The sequence below is a fragment of the Macrobrachium rosenbergii genome, chromosome 1 (genome assembly GCF_040412425.1).
Source record: "Macrobrachium rosenbergii isolate ZJJX-2024 chromosome 1, ASM4041242v1, whole genome shotgun sequence".
In the NCBI taxonomy this organism is placed as follows: Eukaryota; Metazoa; Arthropoda; class Malacostraca; order Decapoda; family Palaemonidae; genus Macrobrachium; species Macrobrachium rosenbergii.
Window position 1 is genome coordinate 41,096,038 of NC_089741.1, and position 8,405 is coordinate 41,104,442.

The window sequence follows — 8,405 nt, forward strand, 5'->3', positions numbered from 1 at the left end:
TATGGGCGTAAACCGCCCTTACTTCATCTTCAGCATAAACTTGTCCCAAAATCATGTTTCCGCCTTCTCTGGCTCTACCCTGTGTCTTTTGATAGTGGAGAGATCGAAATGCTCTCTCTCTCTCTCTCTCTCTCTCTCTCTCTCTCTCTCTCTCTCTCTCTCTCTCTCTCTCTCTCTCTGCTTTTAATAGGGGAGAGATCGAGAAATTCATTTCATGCATGTCTCTCTCTCTCTCTCTGTGTGTTTCGCTTTTAAGATAGAAATCAAGAAAGTCATTCCATGCATGCCTCTCTCTCTCTCTCTCTCTCTCTCTCTCTCTCTCTGTTTTAATAGTTATATAAGACCAAGACATGTCTCTTACATTCATACACACGCACGCACACACACACACACACACACACACACACACACACACACACACACACATATATATATATATATATATAAGATGTACACAACTTCTCAAAATCAAACTATACCACAGAATGGAAATTAATATTTAAATCACTTCTTAACGATAACAAACAAGTTAAACTATCCCTGAAACAACGAGGAAGGAAGAGAATTCCATACATTAAAAGCAACGATTTATAGGTTTTAAATAACCAAAGATAAACGCAGACCTTTTAGAGGAATTTTAAAATCTGCGTCACAAACGTCCCACAATTTAAGGACCCCAAATTTGGCTCGAAGTCTCAGCTGACTGCCATGTCAGGAGAGTTTAACTGATGTTATGATAAACGGTATTAGCTAACTGAATTGAATTGAAAATAGTGCTTAGGCCAAAGGCCAAGCGCTGGGACCTATGAGGTCATTCAGCGCTGAAACGGAAATGGACAGTAAAGAGGTTTGAAAGGCGTAACAGGAGGAAAACCTCGCAGCTGCACTAAGAATCAATTGTTAGGAGAGGGTTGAGGGAAGTAAGATGGAAGAAAGAGAATATGAATGGAGGTACAGTAAAAGAAATGAACGAGGTTGCAGCTAGGGACCGAAGTGACGCTGCAAAGAACCTAAAGTAATGCCTACAGTGTACCGAATGAGGTGCACTGACGGCACTAACCCCCTAAGGGAGATATTAGCTAAGGGCATAAAATGTCTGCGACATTACAAACGCGTCAAAATGGATCCATTTACAAATTAATGATAAAATATTCCTTAAGTTCGTGTAATGCTTCTATTCTATACTTAAATAATTTTATACCTCCTCTGCGGACCTCAGTAAACTCAATCCCAGTCTTTACACAAACGTCATCATTTGCATATGAAACCTTCTAAGAAATATTGAAAAAGAACCATTATTCAATTAATTCATACTGTTCTCGTTTTTTCTTGACATATTCCAAGTAGTGGGAAAATTCCTTAAACTTGTATTCCTCCAACCAAGAATGGACACAGAGAGAGAGAGAGAGAGAGAGAGAGAGAGAGAGAGAGAGAGAGAGAGAGAGAGAGAGAGAGAGTGTGTAAATATTCCATCTGGTCAACCGGGATCTTCACCTGCTTATCCCTTTCCAAAGAAAGGGTTCGTACCCCCTATAAAACCATTTCAAGTAGCCAGCCAATACTATTCAGTGCCCCCTCACCCCCACCCCCCACCTCTCTCTCTCTCTCTCTCTCTCTCTCTCTCTCTCTCTCCATGAGCCCGTAGCAGTAGCAGTAGTAGTAGCAGCCCTTTGGTACTCTCTCTCTCTCTCTCTCTCTCTCTCTCCACGAGCCCGTACCAGAAACAGAAGTAGTACCAGTACCCTTTGGTACTCTCTCTCTCTCTCTCTCCATGAGCCCGTAGTAGGAGCAGCAGCAGTAGCAATAGTAGTAGGAGTAGTAGAAGTAGCAGTAGTGCCCTTTGGTACACTCCAGGGACACTGTTTTAATGGGAGATCGTTGCCGCCAGCTGCTACGGAGTTATGGCCCCCCCCACCACCCTCCTTAAATAGAGTCAGACACACCTCCACCACCAGCTATAGCTAGCCACCAGATCTTTGCTCTTTCTTTCTATCTTTCTACTTTTCTTTCTTTTTTCTTTCTATCTTTCTTTTTTCTTTCTTTCTTTCTTTCTATCTTTCTTTCATTCTACCTTTCTTTCCTTCTTTCTTTTTTCTATCTTTCTATCTTTCTTTCATTCTACCTTTCTTTCCTTCTTTCTTTTTTCTATCTTTCTTTCTTTCTGTCTTTCTATCTTTCTTTCTACCTTTCTTTCTTTCTATCTTTCTTTCTATCAGTCTTTCTATCTTTCTTTCATTCTACCTTTCTTTCCTTCTTTCTTTTTTCTTTCTTTCTTTCTATCTTTCTTTCATTCTGTCTGTTCTTCTTTCTTTCTATCTTTCTTTCGTGCTTTATCAACGTCTTCCTTCCACGCCGGGAGCGACGTGGAATATCTCTCTCTCTCTCTCTCTCTCTCTCTCTCTCTCTCTCTCTCTCTCTCTCTCTCTCTCGCAGGTCTACGGTGTACGGATTTTCATGTGATAGAGAGAGAGAGAGAGAGAGAGAGAGAGAGAGAGAGAGAGAGAGAGAGAGAGAGAGAGAGAGAGAGAGATGGAAATCCCGACTAAAGATCTCCAGCCATTTTACGGCGAGACTAGCATGGCAGACTTGATATAGCCTGAACACACGCACGCTTCTCTCTCTCTCTCTCTCTCTCTCTCTCACACGCACACACACACACACACACACACACACATATATATATATATATATATATATATATATATATATATATATATATATATATATATATATATATATATATATATATATATATATATATATATATATATATATATATATATATATATATATATATATATATATATATATATATATATATATTTCTGCCCTCACTGCGGGACCGAACCCCGGTCTTTCGAGAGAGGGTCCAGGGCATTAGCGATTCGGGCGCAAAGGTCATAAAGGGAGATAGAACCTAAGTACTGCGTACCTGAGGTTCTTCCCGCCCAACATACCAGCGAATTTTACCCAATTCGAGCCCTGATGGGTCGGGGAGTTGGGTACATACATCGAAAGACACTGTTTAGTGTCATAACTGAGAGAGAGAGAGAGAGAGAGAGAGAGAGAGAGAGAGAGAGAGAGAGAGAGAGAGAGAGAGAGCGTTATTGTGGCAATTCGAATAATTTCAAGCCTGCAATTTAGATTACTGTGGAATTTATTTTCACGAGTAAACTGAGCCGTCGCCTTTTAATGTGATATAAGTTATTGTAGCTTAAAAAAAAATCGAAAATCACGTTTTTAGTTTTTTGTAAAAGAAAACTATTGTATAGCTTTGTCTGTCCGTCCGCACTTTTTCTGTCCGCCCTCAGACCTTAAAAACTACTGAGGCTAGAGGGCTGCAAATTGGTATGTTGATCATCCACCCTCCAATCATCAAACATACTAAATTGCATCCCTCTAGCCGCAGTAGTTTTTATTTTATTTAAGGTTAAAGTTTGCCATGATCGTGCGTCTGGCACAGCTATAGGTGCCAACAACACATGGCACCACAGGGCCGTGGCTGAAAGTTTCTTGGGTCGTGGCTGAAAGTTTCATGGGCAGTGGCTGAAAGTTTTATGGGCCGCGGCTGAGAGTTTCATACAGCATTAAATGCTGCGCAGAAAACTCGACTGCGCCGAAGAAACCCGCGCATTTTTTACTTGTTTAATTCTAATTTTTAAATTTAGATTCTATATTCTATAAAACCCAATATACCTACGACGATTACATTGTAAAAGGCAAGTTTTATGTTTTTTCTCAGTTCGTCTACATTTAGCGACAAAGGTAATTCTTCGTCTCGAATTACTTTTGTTTCTACTTCAAGACTTTCAATATTAAATTGACTCAGACGGTCCATTCAGTTATATGTTTTTTCTCGCCTCATTTAAAATAAGTGACAAAGGTAATTCCTCGTCGCGAATTACTTTCGCTTCTACGTCAGTGACTTTCAACATTACATTGACTCAGACGGTCCATAAAGTTATATGTTTTTTCCTCATCTCATTTAAAGTAAGTGACAAATGTAATTCTTCGTCACGAATTACTTTCGCTTCTACTTCAATGACTTTCAACATTACATTTACTTAAAGGGTCCATTAAGTTATGTTTTTCCTCACCTCATTTAAAATAAGTGACAAAGGTAATTCTTCTTCAGGAATTACTTTCGCTTCTACTTCAATGACTTTCAACATTAAATTGACTTAGACGGTCCATTAGAGACAAAGTGAAGCTACCGATCTACCGAATGAAAAGGCTCCGGAAACTTGTTCAATAAGAACGAAATTAAATTTACCGGAGCAGCAAAACCAATATTGTTGCAAGGACTCATAATCTCTGACTGGAGTCCGTGGAACGGAACGTGAAAAAATAAGGGAAAAAATGAATATAAAAGAAAATCAATAGGTAGTAGAAGAGAATAGAGTAGAATATAGAATTTAGGCCTAAGGTCACAGCGCTGGGGCCTATGAGGTCATTCAGCGCCGAAAAGGGAAACTGACAGGAAGGAGATTTGAAAGGTGTAACAGGAGGACAGCCTCGCAGCTGCACTGTGAAACAATTGTTAGAGAGGGTGGAAAGTCAGATGGAAGAGAGGGAATAGGAATGGGGGTACAGTAAAAGAAACGAGAGATGTTGCAGCTATAGGCCGAAAGGGACGCTGCAAAGAACCTTAAGCAATGCCTACAGTGCACCACGTGAGGTGCACTGACAGCACTACCCCACTACGGAGATCTTGAAATAAGTCGTTATAGAAGTAGGCTCCAGTTATTTTTCAGTAATCATACAAACTCAACTCAACTCAAACTGACAACCATCCCATTCTCTCTCTCTCTCTCTCTCTCTCTCTCTCTCTCTCTCAGGTAAACGAATATTTTCGTCCAGAGTTGATAAGAAACACCTAAAATAACTAAATAACTAATTAATTTGTTAATAACCGACTGTCAATTCTCCTCACATTTAAATTTACTTGAGAGAGAGAGAGAGAGAGAGAGAGAGAGAGAGAGAGAGAGAGAGAGAGAGAGAGAGAGAGAGAGAGAGAGAGAGAGAGAGAGAATTAGTTGATTTTCACTAATTAAGAAATGTCTTTCCAGTATGAAACGTTCGCCGTCAAATAGATTTAAAAATGTCTTTCTTTCAATAAGTATGAAATGCCATCAAAAAAATTAAGAAAAAAAAATTCCGAAAGCTTTCATTTACTTTCAGCTAAGTATGAAATGCCAATTACTAAATATGAAAAAATATCAGAACTTCTCTACTTTCAAATAAAAAAATCTAAAATTGAAAGATTTCGTTTAATTTCAATTATGAAATATCAGTAATTAAATTTAAAAAATATATCAGAACTTCTCTACTTTCAAATAAAAAAAAATCTAAAACTGAAAGATTTTGTTTAATTTCAATTAAGTATGAAATATCAATAACTAAATAAGAAAAAAAAGAGAACTTCTTTACTTTCAAATAAAACTAAACTCTAAAATTGAAAGATTTTGTTTAATTTCAATTAAAAATGAAATGCCAATAACTACATATGAAAAAATATGAGAACTTCTCTACTTTCAAATAAAACAAAAATCTAAAATTGAAAGATTTCGTGTAACTTCAATTATGCATGAAATATCAGTAACTAAGTATAAGAAAATTTGAAAACTTCTCTACTTTCAAATAAAACAAAAATCCAAATTTCCATTAAGTATGAAATGCCAATAACTACATATGAAAAAACATGAGAACTTCTCTACTTTCAAATAAAACAAAAATCTAAAATTGAAAGATTTAGTTTAATTTCAATTAAGTATGAAATGCCAATAACTGAATATAAAAAAAATATCAGAACTTCTTTACTTTCAAATAAAACGAAAAATCTGAGACAATGTTTTCCCCTTCCAGCAAAGACGACCTGAAAAGGGCTTTCCACTCTTGGCTTCTCTCAAGACTTCATTAATTTTCCTGTGCTTTAAGACGAAGCTGCGAAGCTCTCTTCCTGTTCTTTGGGAGCGCGCGAGAGCGCTCAAAGGGCCGCAGCTGGACACCCGATACTGGCGAGCAACATAATTATTATACGCTTCTTGCGCTATGAAAGGATTTATGGAACTCATTTTACAGTTCTCAATGTGGTTTGAAGTTCCCTGAGGCGAGATGGAGAGGAATTGCAACTATAAAAGGCAGATTTAACATTACGGGTAATTGGTCTCTCTCTCTCTCTCTCTCTCTCTCTCTCTCTCTCTCTCTCTCTCTCTCTCTCTCTCTCTATATAAAACAAATATCTAACTCGAAGGGTAATTAGTATCTCTCTCTCTTTCTCTCTCCGTATATAAAAAATATGCATTTAACACGAAGGGTAATTAGTAATTCATCCCTTCATTTCTCTCTCTCTCTCTCTCTCTCTCTCTCTCTCTCTCTCTCTCTCTCTCTCTCTCACACACACATATAAAAGACATATTTAATATGAAGGTTGCAACTCTCTCTCTCCTCTCTCTCTCTCTCTCTCTCTCTCTCTCTCTCTCTCTCTACACACACACACACATACATACTGTACATATACACATGCACATATAATGTGTATATATATATATATGTATAATTTATATATAATATATATACATATAAATATTTTAACTTTATCACATACACAGTTGTTCTGTGCATTAGTAGAATTACAAAGTGACTATTAAATTGGATGGTATCTAATGGAGAATTTATTCCAGAAAAGTTACAAACTTTCTTGGACAGACAGTCCGCATTATCAAGTATCCTTTTAGGTACCAAGCACACAGATATAAATACAGCTGGACTACGCGTCTGCTCACTGTACGGATACTTGATAATGTGGACTGTCTGTCCAAGAAAGCTTGTAACTTTTTCTGAATAAATACTCCATTAGATACCATCCAGTTTGAATGAGGTCCTTCTAGTAATATAAATATTTATATACATATATATAAATACATATATATACTGCATACATATATATATATATATATATATATATATATACATATACATATACTGTATACGTAAATATATAAACACATGTGAATGTGTGTGCGTGTGTTTTCATACACGCATTATCCAAGCCGAAAGAAACCTCGTTACCGGCATTAAGCCACAAAGCGGAGGTCACTCTTCGGCCATTAGAGATTTAAACGGCAGCGTAATAGAATGAAAGGCCACAACAGAAGCTGTCTTTGAGAGATGACGATATAAATCGCAAACGATTAACTGTAATGACGTAAATGGTTTGTTATTAAGGGCCAAAGAAAGCCATTTATCCCTTCATCAAGTCTAATGCTGCCACTAAAACTAATATTACTATTGCTGCTTATGCTGTTTCTAGTAGCATAATTATCGTGATTTTGTTTAGGTTTAAAATCCATATTTATTCATTGTTATTTTTTTTATTTTCGGACCATGCCAACAGTGATAATGAAAAAATAATTAGGTCTTTCATAAAATTCAATTATACTACTTCTATTATGTCTAAAATCGACATGCTTGTTAATTTTCTTCTTATTCTTATATTCGCAACAAGACAAATATTGACAATGATACAGCAATTACGCCATATCATAAAATTCAATTATACTACTTCTATTATGTCTAAAGTGCGCATGTTTATTCATTTTATTCTTATTCTTATATTCGCATCAAGACAAACATTGACAACAATAAAGTAATTACGTCATTTGATAAAATTCAATTATACGACTTCTACTAGCATAATTATCATTACTTCCGTCAATATTTCAAATCCCCATTTTTTCCTTTTCTTTTTATTCTCATTTTTGCAACAAGACAAATACTGACAATAATAAAGTATTACGTAATTTCATAAAATTAAAATATACGACTCCTACTGGCATAATTATTGTGATTTTAATGCACGTTTAGACTTCCATTTTTATTCTCTTTCTTTTTATTCTTATTTTGACAACATGACGAATACTGACAACGACAAAATAATGACGCCATTTCCAAAAATTCAAGGTCCCAAAATTAAAGCAACAAAAAAGGGAAAATATTTTCACTTGGGCTGACATCTCTCATTATGGTAATAAAAACACGTAATTATCGCTTGTTGACAATCTTGTTAGACTACACTAGACAAACATAAACAAAACATTATGCATGTAAGTAAAGAGCGTAAACAAACATGTTACATAAGCATACCCGAACACACGCGTGCATAAATACATTTTTATTCGGCTATTTTGTAAGGTGAATATACATATTTTACTGCGCGTGCGCGCGTGTATTCTGGCAAAAGGGGTGAAGAATTTGAGAATATATTTGTCAGCAATCAGAAGTTCATTTTGAACACCACGAGATGTCAATAACTTATACATTAATTAACTACATCACGATGAACCCTCAATGTTTATGCGCGTTCCTTAGAGAGAGAGAGAGAGAGAGAGAGAGAGAGAGAGAGA